The sequence below is a fragment of the Podarcis pityusensis genome, assembly GCF_964106645.2.
Source record: "Podarcis pityusensis genome assembly, chromosome: 2".
Taxonomy (NCBI): Eukaryota; Metazoa; Chordata; class Lepidosauria; order Squamata; family Lacertidae; genus Podarcis; species Podarcis pityusensis.
The window spans coordinates 25,870,260-25,886,080 of NC_138029.1; the positions used below are offsets into that span (position 1 = coordinate 25,870,260).

General features: G+C 43.7%; 1 long non-coding RNA gene across 1 annotated transcript; it reads left to right on the plus strand.

Annotated features, from left to right (window-relative positions):
• The first annotated feature begins 3,026 nt into the window (after positions 1-3,026).
• Positions 3,027-5,022, plus strand: LOC308472289. Its single transcript, XR_013983409.1, has 2 exons — positions 3,027-3,086; positions 4,935-5,022. It is a non-coding gene; the product is annotated as an uncharacterized lncRNA (long non-coding RNA).
• Positions 5,023-15,821: the final 10,799 nt, after the last annotated feature.

Consider the following 15,821-nt stretch of genomic DNA (forward strand, 5'->3'; position numbering starts at 1 on the left):
AGAGAATTTGGTCTGTTTTCCTGGCTCAGGTTGAGGGATTTCCATGGAAAATCTGTTTTTCTCTCAGACTCTGGCTTCTCACATTAGTTACCTTGCTTACTTCTATTCTAGGCCCTGGGTATCATTACAGGTTTGGGATATTTTCAGGCATGAATTCTGCTTGCTTTATAGTCTAAATGTATCATGAACTCTTGGTCTTAAAGAGCTCTACTATGGCATATGCAATTGTACTTAACATCACAGCACATCATAGGTTTTGTAGTCTTAAGGCCACATTAGAGATGAATCTTGCGTGAATCTGCCCCCATCTCAGAAAACTCCATTTCTGAAGAAGTGTAGCGGCAACCTAAGCACTTTTCATACATTACTTGCATGAATGAGTGACCAAAATGGTGGAATGGTACCCGGGGTCCCACCCCATATCCCACCCCATATCCTCACACCCCTTTCAACTCTTTCTTCTTTCCAAAGCACCAAGCATAAAGTCTGCAATGCCCTTTGCACTGCAGTTCCCAAGTACCCAACAGCCAGCTTGGGAACCTAGCCCAATGGTTTTTGACAGGTGGATGCCAAACCCACTTGCCAACATAATTACACCATGTGGGTGGCAGGTCAATTGTTCCATCCAGTGACATAGCATAGGTTACCAGCTCCCGGGGCCACGTGGAGGGGGGTGGGTACAAGGGAGGGAAACGGGTAGAGTATGCATGCACGTTCAACTGCATAATGGTTTCCGCGTCACTCAGGAGATTGCAGCCACAGAGATAAGAAAAGAAGAGTTGTTCTGTTGTCTGGAGACGTCGCTTCCTGGTTCACATGGAGCTGTTTTCAGTGGAGTCCAGCAAAGGAAGCACACGACTGTATTGAGGTTGAAATTTTGTGCCCTTAATAATTTTACACCCGGGGCAACTGCCCCTGTGGCCCCCCCCACGCTACACCACTGGCCCCACCCACCTGTCAAATTTGGCTTGTGGGGTGGAGCCAGATAAAGAAGTCTCCCCACTTCTGCACCAAAAGGTTGAGTTTATAAATACATCAACACTCTGTGACCTAAATCGCCGAGTGATTTAGAAAGAAACCTTGAACAAATAAGAAACTGCTATGCTCAGTTTTCTATACTGAGTGCTTCAGACTGAAACCAACACAGGACTGCTTATTGCAGGATGAATGAATACAGTGTACAGCAGGTGGTGAAGAGTTTTCTCCTGCAATGTGGAACAGTACATGAGGGGGTGTACTTAGGCGGTTAGTCTTGGTGTGAGAAGTGGGAGCATGCACTTTCTGTAGGAGTGTCCCTAATTTTTTTTTTCATCTGTCAAATGTTGGTGCCCACCCTGTTCTCCTGCATTGCTTAAGAGTATTGACTTTGTTTTATTTATATCTTTTGTCATCTGGCTCTTGCTGACCCACGATTTATTAATTAATACCCCCCAGAAAAAGTCAAAATGTTGCGGTACAAGTGACATTTGGGTTCCAATGCCTGGATAACACATGGATCAATGATGGTATGGGAAATCATCCTAAATGTATTGCCTGTGTTCAGATGTGTTTTAATTTTAAATCTTGGATGCCGTCCCTATTTAAATAGCCAACTGCTCTGCTCTGCAACGACCTTCAGTCTCAATACTGATGGAAGGAAGGCAGACAGGAAGGAAGGAACAACGAGGCTCAGCTGCATAAAACAGTCTACAATAACACTTTTACCTAAAAATCCCATGAACAAACTGCCATGCTTTTTGTTGTGTTCATACAATAGTTTTTCGTGCAGTTTTCATAAACAATAAGCATTCTTTAAATTTCCTACTTTCTTTCTTAAGAAACAACAACACCTTAATGTGATCAAAGTCACCAGGATACCATAATTCTCCCCTTTTGCTTTGTCTGCTTATTATTAACTTTTCCCCTTAAATATCACATCTGACAAAGCACCAATGGGAACTATTGCGTGGACAGGCAGAGTCCCCAGATCCCGAGCGGTTCCCCCCCCCCATCATGTGGAATAACGACTCAAGACAACGTGCTATGGGATTAAATTAGCCACAACTTTATTAAATTTCAAATGTGGGTAGACCTTGGCTCAGGCATTGGGCGTTCTCCCTCCCCAGTCCCCAGCCGGGGACCTAGGGAGCTTCAGGGTTATCCAGTGTGTGTGTGGGGGGGATGGGCCGGCTCTGGAGAACATATGTTCAAGCAGAGATAGCCGCCCCCGTTACGCCGCCGCCGCAGGGGAGAGCAATGATGACCTTTCGGCGTACGGTCAAAGCCTCCCTTCAGAAACCCCTTTAACAGGGAACCCTGGTATCGCCGCCGCAAAGAGGAAGATGGACTAAAGGATTCCGCCCAAGGCCTGATACCGCCAAAGTTGTGACGTTTTGCTACAGGAAAGGTGAAACCTGCCAATGCAGGGAAATTCCTTTCCAGCCCTTTAACAGCGACCTTAACGTAGCAGCGCCCGCATACCTGTGAAGATAAGTTAACCTGCAAAAGAAGACATTAACTGAGGGTGAGTCGGGTGGGAGAAGCTCTGGAGCCAAGTGAGGATTCCCACATAAGATCCTCCCTCTATTGTGTGGGCAGGTAATCCCTCCCCTACCTGGCCTGGTCTCCTTGGCAACGCTTCCCCCAGGTGGGATTGGACAACTGACTGAGGTAGGCGGAGACCTCCAGGTATCCCCCTGAGGGAAGGCAAAGCCAAGCCTATGCTGATGGGGCCGCTCCAGATCTAGGGCTGCGCGCGTCCACGCAAAGGGCGCCCCCCGTTTTAAGCGGGGAGCGGTCATTCTAAGAGGATTGTGAATCTGTGCTAATGTGCAACAAAAAATAACTGAGCACTTAAGTCTTATTTATATTACAGTCGTACCTTGGAAGTCAAACAGAATCCATTCCGGAAGTCTGTTTGACTTTCAAAAAGTTCAGAAACTAAGGTGTGGCTTCCAATTGGCTGCAGGAAGCGTCTGCAGCCAATTGGAAGTCACAGAACCTGCGTCGGATATCCGGGTTCCAAAGAACGTTTGCAAACCAGAACACTCACCTCTGCAGCATTCGGGAGCTAAAAAGTTCGAGTCGCAAGGCATTCAACCTTCAAGGTACGACTATATACACTATTACCAAATTATGTCTGCTGGGTGAATTCCAAATGCTAATGTGAAGAATCAACAAGGCTGAGCCCCAATATTCCTCAAGTTCACTTTTCAGTTTGAAAGTAATGATTTCATCATGAGGACTAACCTCCCCAACCACTAATCCTGCCTTTTTGGGGCTGTTCACTGCTGTTCTCAACTGTTTTCTCTTAACGTGTGTGTGTGTGTGTGTGTGTGTGTGTGAGAGAGAGAGAGAGAGAGAGAGAGAGAGAGATTAGTGGTGGTTTACTGCCTTCCCTTTTCCTGGGCTCAGCTTTATTAGCCATCAGGATTCCACAGCATCCATTGGATTCAGAACTGCACCATATATTTCCTGTTGGATGGATGTCGTCTCTCATACAGTGGTACTTCGGGTTACAGACGCTTCAGGTTACAGACGCTTCAGGTTACAAACTCCGCTAACCCAGAAATAGTACCTCGGGTTACGAACTTTGCTTTAGGATGAGAACAGAAATCGTGCTCCAACGGCGTGGTGGCAGCGGGAGGCCCCATTTGCTAAAGTGGTGCTTCAGGTTAAGAACAGTTTCAGGTTAAGAACGGACCTCCGGAACAAATTAAGTACTTAACCCGAGGTACCACTGTACACATGTTCTCCCTTCCATTTTATTTCAGATTAACAAATTTGGAAGATGGGGCTCTCAATGGTCGCCAACTACCACGGCTCTCCTCTTCCTCCATGGTCAGAGGCAGTAAAGCTTCTGAATGTCAGTTGTAGGAAACAGCAGGAGGGGAGAGCGCTCTTAGAATAATAGAAACATAGAGTTGAAAGGGACAGTGAAGATGACTTTGTCCAAGCCCCTGCAATCTTTTGCCCAATGTGGGTCTGGAACCCACTACCCTAAGATTAAGAGCCTCGTGCTCTACTAACTGAGCTATCCCTCAGGGCAATGAGATTGTCACACAAAAATCCTTAATAATAATAATAATAATAATAATAATAATAGACAGCAAAATGCAGACTGCCAAAGAGGTGATTTGCTGAATGAAAGACAGAACACTCACATCCAACACTGAATGTCTCACAAGAGTTGCCTGTCTATCACTGACATGGTATCTGAAGAAGTGTGCATGCATACGAAAGCTCATACTAATAACAAACTTGGTTGGTCTCCAAGGTGCTACCGGAAGGATTTTTTTAATTTTGTTTCTGTCTATCACTTTCCCTGATGAATTTGAGATACCAAAATAAGATCTCTTTATTTGCCTAGCCTTTTAAAAGGTAAAGGGACCCTTGACCATTATTAAGGAGCAGTTATTATGTGTTATGAGGTTAGATGACACTTTGCTGTTGTGATTGCTGTTTCATTTACATTTTATCGTGTGTTTTTGTTGTGGCTTGTCACAAATTGTTGTTATTATTTATAATTATTAATTGATTTACTGTGTTTTATTGTTAGTGACTTCGAATATATATATAAATTCCGCATTACATTTGCCTTAATTTCTGTGCATCAGAAAAATTAGAACTAGAAGGTTGTCCATCCTTTAGACCGAGGGTATCTCTGGGAATTAGCGATTGTATTGTCTGCCTTTCCTGGCTATACAAAGAGGAGATGTACAAATATGATGGCCAATTTCATAACTGTACATGTTAACCATCCAGGTTTTACTGGCGCCGGCAATATGATGTGTCCACTCACCAGTTTATATTTTTCTCTGCACGTCTTAAGCATCGGCTTCTGTATGTGGCTGTTACTTTATGCCAATCCTGCACTCTGCTGCAAACAGAGAAGATTTTTAACCCAGAACTCCATCCAAATCTTTATTCCCTCATATACTTTTTTTTTTTTTTAGGAGAAAAGGTCAGCGTATTCCAGTGAACTGACGTACTCTGTCTAATTTATGCACCAAGAAGCTTAAAAATGTGCGTCATTTGACCATTTTCCATTTGTTCATGCTGAGATTAAGAGATGGGGCTTATTGTTGAGCTTATAGTCAAAATTACAACTAAGAGAAAAAAAGGGTTAGAGGGGATCAGTAGCTGCAGCTGGCCTTTGATTTATTTAGTGCTGCCCAGCGTTGGGTGCACCGAATGAGGAAGCTTGAAGACAGCAACTTCGCAGAGCCCTGTAATTGTTAACTATTCCAAGAGAAGATGATTCTGATCTAAGTGAACAGCAGAAATCTGAATGCTAAAACTGGCCAACCCACAGCCAAGAAATCTACGTAGCAATGGCTGTGAACATTCATGTTTGTTTAAGAGATATTTTCTGCTTTCTGTAAACCTCAGCATATTTTCCTTGGCTAAATCACAGTGCTGACTTCCTACAATGTGAGTGATAGCTGGGTGAGGGAAAGGTGATGAGAATTCTGTACTCCACTCAAAAGGAAGACTGTTTCAGTAGATAACTTTCTTGGATTCTGGTTTGTTTGGAGGGACGGGCAATTCACCTGTGCTAATACTAAACCCCCATCATTACTTGGTCACAGCCCTGGCTATGCAAAAAGCTAACCAAAGTAAAATGTACCAAAATATTTACAGGTCTGGGATTTGCTGAGGCATTAGGGGAATGAAGTTTCCCATTTACAACCATCAAGAATGCCTCTCTATTTGATTTTGTTGTTTAGATGTGTGACATAACCTCCAAGATTTCTCTGATGAAAATAGGGACATCCTATTCCACACCTTTCAAAATACCTTCCGCGCATAAGTAAAAATTGCGTAAGTGGGAAGCACTCTCTAAACCCTTTAAATAACTTCTCTCCCACTCTCTCTCCAATCCAGACCAAAATATCCACAACTAGAATTGAAGTACTGGGGCCAGCTGAAGGCTGGAGGATGTGCAGAAAAGCAACTCTTGCTGCTGCGCTACCACACATATCAGCTGCTAGGCGGGGAGGCTGAGCAGCGTAAATAAAGCCCTACTGTGCCTCCGGTCTCTTTAGGGATTACTCCACCCTCATTGACGTCCTCTTTGGGCTCTGGGGAGTGTCTTCTCACAAGCCACAAGGACTCTCCAACTCTCTCCCACCATTTCCAGTTTTGAATTGAATTTGTTATATATTTCCTGGCACAGCTTGTATAAGCGGTTATGCACAAGTTGACTGTATGTAGGTGGATGTCTGTACAGTGGTACCTTGGGTTACATATGCTTCAGGTTACATACGCTTCAGGTTACAGACTCCACTAACCCAGAAATAGTATCTCGGGTTAAGAACTTTGCTTCAGGATGAGAACAGAAATCGTGTGGCGGCAGCAGCGGGAGGCCCCATTAGCTAAAGTGGTGCTTCAGGTTAAGAACAGTTTCAGGTTAAGAACGGACCTCCGGAACAAATTAAGTACGTAACCAGAGGTACCACTGTATTGTAAGTAGTATAAAAACTTTGGCTCCGTTTTTTGGAGGTTGGAGTGTGTATGTTGAAGGACTCTGTTCTTATTCCCCAGCCTATTTTCCTGGTTTGAACCTCCCTCAAACATCCCTTCCTTTTCCATTTGTGGCTGCAGACCAAAGCAAGCCACCTTTGGCTTTGCGCACCAGAGATTTCACCCGCAAACATGCACATGGCTTTCCAAACCACCAGCATTCTTGCAGTTATGTCATCCCCACCCCCCACCCCACCCCTCCGTCACAGAGTAAAGTGTGTCCTATCCTGAAATGAAGAGAACAAAACTGTGTCAGCAGCATACAGAGCTGTAATCTGACAGAACTGCCTTTGTCTGGCTCCAAATCCTCATGCCAGATGAAAAACACGCAGCTGCCTTGATGGATGGTTGCTAGTGGAGGAAAAACACATTTTACCAGCTCTGTGCAATCATGGAACAGACAGAGTACAGTATCTCAACGTATCAGGATGAAAATGCTATTAAGGCATCGATCACATATTGTGCCAATTTCCCAGCATTAGTGACTACTACGCTAAATGTTATCTTTTTCTAAGAAGAAAGGATTTAATCATTTTATATTGACTGAGGGAGATTACAGGTAATCCTGTAAATCCTTAACAACCACACATGATATACTAGGCTGTTTCGCCTACACTTTCTCTTTTTGCTGCATCATTCCAGAAAGATTTCAGTCATATCATACAGATTCCCACCTACTACCCACCCCACACTGCTTCCAGTTAATAAAGACCGTTTCTGGTGTTGCTGTTAAACCGCTATGGTCAATAACTCAACACTGTCAAAAAATCAAAAGCAGTCAACAGTTCAAGATTTCCCTGCTGCTTTTGCCATGGGATACTAATTTCTGTTTTGTTTACGTTTCTCATGCTTCCATATAGGACCAGGTCACACAAGGCCTTACCATACATATTAAATACCCAGGGTGAGGAACCTTTTCCGCTTTGAGTTCCAAAAACACTTATTTGGGTTCAGCCCTACAATCTGACCACGGCAGATGGGAGTCCAGCAACCTCTGCAGAGCCACAACTTCCTCATCCCTGTTTAAGAAATCACTGAGCTGATTTATTTGAACCATAGAATCATAGAATTGGAAGGGACCCAGGGGTCATCTAGTCCAACCCCCTGCAATGTAGAAATCCCAACTAGATCATACATGTCAGATGGCCATCCAACCTCTGCTTAAAAACCTCCAGGTGTCAGGTACTGGGCAGAGGAGGAATGGTGGAGACCGCCTCCCCATCCTGACCCTTCCAGGGAGAAGGAAGAGAAAGGCAGTATAGATTTACAACAGGGGTTTGAGGGAGGTCACAGCTCAGAGGCAGATGAGGGGGACAGCTGGGGAATCATGGGAGAACCAGAACACCTGGCTGACACATTGTCATTAGAAAGCATTCCAGACCCACCATCTCCCAGAATCCGGCAAGCCTTAAAAGTAGGAGAGCAAAGAGCTCAAAGACAGATGGCATGCCACAGCACTCGGAGAGGAGACGATGAGGAGAAGGAAGTGGGATAAATGGGGGGTAGAGATTCACTCGGTACAACGCCATTATCCAAGAGGCTGGGTCCTATAGCCTTTCTCTGTAAAGACTGAAATAAAAAAGGACGGTGAGTAACCTTTCCTTGTCTATATGCTTTCCTGGGCAACCACCTGGGAGCCACTGACAGCATCCTGACACCAGGGAAGGAGAGTCCACCACTCACACATGGGGATGCAGCAAAATGTGGCAGTTTCAGGGGAAATTAGCTGGTGGCTTGGAAAGCTGCATGGTCCACACTGAAGGCTGTATGCAATGCAAAGTTGGAGTTTGCCAGCTTCTGTAGCTCTAATAACCATATGTGTCGCTCTATAAGACACACCAGACCACAAGACACACCTAGTTTTTGGAGGAGGAAAACAAGGGGGAAAAAATTCTGAATCTCAGAAGCCAGAACAGCAAGAAAGCAGCGATCCCTCTTGCTTTTCTGGCTTCTGGGATAGCCGCGCAGCCTGCATTTGCTCCATAAGACGCACACACATTTCCCCTTACTTTTTAGGAGGGAAAAAGTGAGTCTTATAGAGCAAAAAATACGGTATGTGAAAGTGGAGTCATCAACAGAATGAAGGGAGATAAAGGGTTGCATTGGGCCCAATGATGTTGTTACCTGCAGGTGCACCATTGTTTTGAATAATTTCTCAGACATTACTTTGGCTCCTGCTCCTATTGTATTGGCACATGAAAGGCTTTGTCCTTCATATATCACACTAATATTTGCTTTCATACTAGCTCAAATAAAAGCACTGGGAGCCTGTTTACCTCAGATTGTGCTCATATCGCAATTAAGGGTATTTGCTTTTGATTGATGTCCAATGTTAAAGTCAGCGTAGGAAGGACAAAAGTGTTATCATAATAGCTCCGTTAAAATTTGTGAAAGATACAGGCCATGTGTTTCTATTTACAAAAGCTCTATATTTTGACGTGGAAGGGGGAAACTGCTACTAGGGGCAATGCTAATCACGAAAATGTATTTGGACTAGCTTGAGAAAAGGAACTCGAACGCTCGGAGATTAGGACCTGGGAAGCTAAGGTCATATATCAGCCATGAGTAAGCTTTGGGCAAGCTTCTATCTTCTCGCATCAGCTCTCCATACATGACATGAATAATGATGGCCGGCTTCATCTGTGGGATGAAGGAAAGCAAAGAAACGCTTTGCCATGTTGAATCATCAACACTGAATGCTAAGTCCAGAAAAATTCCCCAACCTCCTGCTTTGATGGCTTCTCCACTTGTTCTGACAGTGATCGCACGGGATCCTGTTGCTCACAGACAAACACTCTGAAGTGAGCACAGCTTCTGCTTCCGATAGATTGCAATTTAATGAATGAACAAAACCAGAGGCCTTTTCCAATACAATGGTACCTTGGTTCTCAAACTTAGTCCGTTCCAGAAATCTGTTCCAAAACCAAAGCGTTCCAAAACCAAGGTGTGATTTCCAATAGAAAGTAATGCAAAATGGATTAATCCGTTCCAATAAATAAATAAATCCATTTAAAAAAACCCCTAAAACAGCAATTTAGCATGAATTTTACTCTCCAACGAGACCATTGATTCATAAAATGAAAGCAATAATCAATGTACTGTACTATAAAATAAATAAGACAGTATTGTGGATGATGAAAATTAAAATCATTTCTTTTTCTTACTTGCTCTGATGATAGTCATTGTCAAAGCTGCCAATAAAAGAAAAAATGAAGCATTTAAAATTTTCAACAACAACAACAACAACAATAATAATTTATTTGTACACCACTCATCTGACAGGGTTGTAAAGACAGTTAAAGACAGTATTTTTTTTTATAAATGCAAATATAATTAAAATCAACAAAATGTTTATTTAAATATATTTTTGACATTTATTGTCATATTATAACTTTTCCTAGCAAGTAATATCTCCTGAGCCTTCAATGAATACTGTCCCCTTCAAAGCATCATGAAGCAAAGCAGCTAATGGATACAGAATTAAAACTTTAATGCTGCAGAACTTCAGAGAGGGCTGCTCAAGTAATAAATACTTTAACAATCTTCAAACAGCTGGGCAAACGAACTTGCTGCCAAAATTATAAAAATTGTGCATGCCAAGTGTGCTTCCATACAGAAGTCCTTCAATATATATAGGACACCATCACTGAGAAGACCCCTTTCTGCCTTGTTGAACTGCGTACATCTCCTGCAAGTAAAAGGCATGAAAAAGCCTATCTGAAAATTAATGAACAATACTCAGCATTAGATCAATATAAATAATGTTGCCTAAGCTGTGCAGCTGTACTGCTATTACTGTGGAGATTTGAAGGAACTCTGAGAACAAAGATGTTTCTACTTCATTATGGCAGCTATTTGTAGCCATGTCTATGGAAATGCTTTTAAGTCAGTTCTGAGCCATTCAAAATCAGATGTATACCACCGGGCGGAACTAATGCCACCTGTACTATTTCAGGATGTCCCAAGCATTTCATTTAATCTATCATTAGCAAAATTGGGATAATTGGAACAACGTCAGAAAACATGGAGTCTGTTTGTCTTGAAAGACATAATAGCAAAATTGGAAAATATCACCCAGCTAGTGTATGAGCGTCAGTCTGTATACTGAATAAACAAGGCAATTATAACTACAGAAAACGGCAAAGTAGGTCAGCCCGCAAGCCGTGGTTTGCTATCACTTAAAGTGAAAAAGAAATTGGTGGTTTTCCCTGCAGACGCAACTCCAAAGACATCTGGCTGACATCTGTTAAACAGTGGTGTCTGTTTTACCATGCTCAAACAATAAAGGGGAAATGCCAGGCAAATATTTTGCAGATTAGTGCGCAGATACTTGTTGATTGGCTCAAAACACCTATTATCTAAACAATATAAGAAACTCTGTCTGGATCTACACCCAGGGGACCCCCCCCCCCCGCCACGACAAATAAGTTAGAAATTAAATCAATATAACAAAATAAATAAAAACTCTATGGGAAATCGCAAATAAATTTTTTTTGCTCTCCAGTGCCATCTGGTGTTGCATTTCTATAACACATTCAAAACACTGTTTTTTGACTAGTGTAGTTGACTCCACTGCCTCTATAATGAATGTGCATGAGAGATGTTTCTTGAGCGATTGCAGTTGTTGTTGTTTAGTCGTTTAGTCGTGTCCGACTCTTCGTGACTCCATGGATCAGAGCACGCCAGGCACTTCTGTCTTCCACTGCCTCCTGCAGTTTGGTCAAACTCATGCTGGTAGCTTTGAGAACACTGTCCAACCATCTCATCCTCTGTTGTCCCCTTCTCCTTGTGCCCTCCATCTTTCCTAACATCAGGGTCTTTTCCAGGGAGTCTTCTCTTCTCATGAGGTGGCCAAAGTATTGGAGCCTCAGCTTCAGGATCTGTCCTTCCAGTGAGCACTCAGGGCTGATTTCCTTCAGAATGGATAGGTTTGATCTTCTTGCAGTCCATGGGACTCTCAAGAGTCTCCTCCAGCACCATAATTCAAAAGCATCAATTCTTCGGCGATCAGCCTTCTTTATGGTCCAGCTCTCACTTCCATACATCACGACTGGGAAAACGATAGCTTTTACTATACGGACCTTTGTTGGCAAGGTGATGTCTCTGCTTTTTAAGATGCTGTCTAGGTTTGAGCGATTGCAGTACCTTATTACATCTCAGCACATGCAGCAACAAATTGCATGGGGCAGACCCAGGAGCCAGGCTCCTTACCCCAGACTGCTGCTTACCTGGTCACAGTTGGGGTGGGGCATCAGCAAAGCCAAGGCTGCATGCCTGTACCAACAGCAGCGTTTCCAGCAACATCATTCCCACCAGCACAACCTCACAGCCCCTTGTTTTCCCCACACCACAACCCCATCCAGATGCAGTAAAGGGATGCTGGTTTCAGGAGAGCAGCGCTGCTCCCCCACATGTACTGCTTCTGATCGTGTGAACTGAAAACATCACTTTTAATCTGAAGGGGAAGAGAACATGGCAAAAGCCTGGAAGAAATGGCAAAAAGCAAAGAACAAGAACGTAAGAGGAAAGCCTTGGTGTTAGCTGCTTTTGTTTATTCTAAAATCCATTTAAACAGAACAGCTTGGTCACCGCCACATGACATCCACATACAGTGGTGCCTCAGGTTAAGAACTTAATTCATTCTGGAGGCCCTTTCTTAACCTGAAACTGTTCTTAACCTGAGGTACCACTTTAGCTAATGGGGCCTCCCGCTGCTGCTGCGCCACTAGAGCGCAATTTCTATTCTCATCCTGAAGCAAAGTTCTTAACCTGAGGTACTATTTCTGGGTTAGCAGAGTCTGTAACCTGAAGCGTCTGTAACCTGAAGCGTCTGTAACCTGAGGTATCACTGTAGTCAAACCTGGAGCCCCAAAAGGGCATTTCATAAAGTTCCCTTTGATATGCCCCCTGCTACACCCGTTGCCCCCTTCCTATTAGGATGTGGATGGCGCTGTGGTCTAAACCACTGAGCCTCTTGGGTTTGCCAATCAGAAGGTTGGCAGTTTGAATCCCCGTGATGGAGTGAGCTCCCGTTGCTCTGTTCCTGCTCCTGCCAACCGAGCAGTTTGAAAGCACACCAGTGCAAGTAGATAAATAGGCACCACTCCAGCGGGAAGGTAAATGGCACTCATCTTGCCTTATTGGCTGAGGGAGCCAGCATACAGCTTCCGGGTCATGTGGCCAGCCGCTTCTGGCGAACCAGAGCAGCGCACGGAAATGCTGTTTACCTTCCCGCCGGAGCAGTACCTATTTATCTACTTGCACTTTGACGTGCTTTTGAACTGCTAGGTTGGCAGGAGCAGGGACTGAGCAACAGGAGCTCACCACGTCGCGGGGATTCAAACTGCCGACCTTCTGATCGACAAGTCCTAGGCTCTGTGGTTTAGACCACAGTGCTACCCGCGTCCCGTATGACGTATAAACAGGCCCTTAACTTAGATCCAATTTTTTTGAAGTTTCTTCCTCCAGATGCTAGTGACCTATGATAACTGAGGAAGTATGAGCTGCTGAGGCAACAAGATAATAGGCTCAACGTTTTCTTTTTCTTTTTTTTAAAAAACATCCTCTTTGCATCATTTGTTGGGGTGCAAGCTGGGGAATAGTGTTGTTTGCATTGCGTTTATAGGCTTGTTCAGCCAAATAGAAACAGAATGGAAATAAGAGCATCACCTCCTACGTTTAAGCCACAATTTTCATCCCACAGGCTTCTATTCATCTAACAATAGAAGACATGGCAACAATGGGAGTTTAAATAAAGTAAATCACTTGCTAAACGCTCTTCTCCTCTGTATGGGCAGAGAATTGTCATAAGAGTCTGATCGCCTTATACAGTAAATTCTAGAAGAAAGGGGGGTTTGGCAAGTAAGATTGCCTAGAAGTCAAAAATATGTGATTCAATGTTTTGCTCCTTGTTATGAAGGGAAGGATGGGCCAGCTAAGATTTTGCTGTTGCCCATTCATTCCATTCTGACTGTTGCAGACATTCTGAATGACATGAAAAATCTGCATGCAAATTGTACAAATTTTCTACGCACGCTTACTTTCGGTTTTAAGGAATTAAAGCACAACAAATACTAAAAGTTAAGCGTGTCACAGAGTAAGTGCAGAACTTCAGGTTTATCACAGGCTTTGAAAAGGCAAACTGTATTCTCAAATCTCTTTGTTCCATTTTGGCCTCTCACCTTCTGATGTAGCTGAGCTCAGTCATTACCTAAGCAGGACACTGTAATGAGTACAGTGGTGCCTCGCAAGACGAAATTAATCCATTCCGTGAGTCTCTTCGTCTTGCGGTTTTTTCGTCTTGCGAAGCACGGCTATTAGCGGCTTAGCGGCTATTAGCGGCTTAGCGGCTTAGCGGCTATTAACGGCTTAGTGGCTTAGCGGCTATTAACGGCTTAGCGGCTTTAAGAAAAAGGAAACAAACTCGCAAGAACTCGCAAGACGTTTCGTCTTGTGAAGCAAGCCCATAGGGAAATTCGTCTTGCGGAACGACTCAAAAAACGGAAAACTCTTTTGTCTAGCGAGTTTTTCGTCTTGCGAGACATTCGTCTTGCGGGGCACCACTGTATGACATTAGGTAGACAAGACTGTAGATCATGTGGTCATGATTTAAAGGAACCTTTCTAACGTACGTCTGGTGCGCTGCATTTTACTAGGCAGCAAGGCTGTAGACGGCATAGTGACTGCCTTGTTCATAGTAACAGTAACACGCGAATGGTTGCGAATGAGCATCGACATCTCTGTTTCCATAGGAATTTGGTGAGCAGTGAGTGTTGTAAGAGCCGTGTTGCTAAACAAAAGAGCTATTCAGCCCTTTGATGATCATAATTATATATAAGCCAACTGGGATTTGCGATCGCGCACATACTCGTCTTGATCTTGATACTGAAAATGTTAGGTGTAAGGGAAGCTGTATTTTAACTCTAGTGCCACCTCTGCAAATACAAATGGCAAAACCCACAGAGATGTACTCTGTAGAGATATTATTGGGTCAGTAGGCTGCAGGGGGGGAAATGATGTCATGCTTCATAATTTGAAAAAGAGAGAGAGACTGCAAGCAAGTGGAAAGGAGGCTTGTTTCGTTGGATTGCACTTTTCAGAAAGCTGTTCCACGCACAGGAAGGAAGGAAGAGCAAGGGTCACAAGTGTGTGCATTGTCTCTTCAAGAGGCAGGTGAAATAACTAAGGCCCTGTCAGATTTAGGATGGATTTAGGGCAGCACAACTGGTTCTGCCACACAGGGCGCTGAAGCTAGGGGGCGCCGTAGGGCATCAAAACTACTGTATTCTTCCGTGTTTAACACACCCCTGTGTATAAGACGCCCCCTATTTTGGGGGACTCCAAGTTAAGAAAATGGGGGGAAATTGCCCAGAGTTCTTGAGCTTTTTTTTGGGGGGGGGTGGCCCAGAGTTGGAGGGATATTTGTAAAGGGGGGGTTGCCGAAAACCGCCTGAGCTACAATGCCACTTGTGTGCATCACAAAAGACACCAATTGTCCGTCCCCTAGCCGGCAGAGGCCGCCAATCACCCACCCAATTGCTGCAGCAACAGCCAATCAAGACCAGCCCTTGCCGCAGACACCAATAACACGCCACTGAGATAAAAAGTATTTTAATAATAATAATAATAATAATAATAATAATAATACTATTTAAACCAGAAATCTATTTCAGAGTCTTCATAATATTTGGAGCATAATATTTGGGGCCATTTTTCATCCTGTTTTCATTCATACAAACAACTTGGACTTTACTGTTTATAATGATGCTTGCACTCATTTTTACTGGTCTAATTGGCAGCAAGGAAATCCTAACAGTTCTTTTCACTGCGTTACAGTATTATTACAGCCCACTGTCACTTACTGGAATTATAATATATGGCAAGGCACCCTCCCAAGGGCCTCCATAATTTCATGGAGTTAAAATGATTTTAATAAATTGCTCCCAAAAAACATCCACTTGGGAAATCATACTGCTGCTATGGATGTCAGCGGGAGAGAGAAAATTCCACGTGGTGATGTGAGAAGCAGCAGCTGGCAGTAAAACCCCTTTTTCTTCAAACAGGGGAAATCTAAATATCATGAACAGATTATTAACCTTGTGTTGCTTTCTTGAGTGCATTTCCCAGAACACCCTACAATAGCCTTTGGTCTTTTGCCAGGTCAATAGCTGGGTTCGTTCTCCAAACTCTTCTCTGTCCTTGGATACGTCATGGACTACAGTTTGTTTCCTTAAAATAATAACAAGAATCCTCTCCCACCAGCTCATGAAAAATCCAAAGTGTCTTCTGTTCAGCTGATGTGGCTTGGCACAAACTAG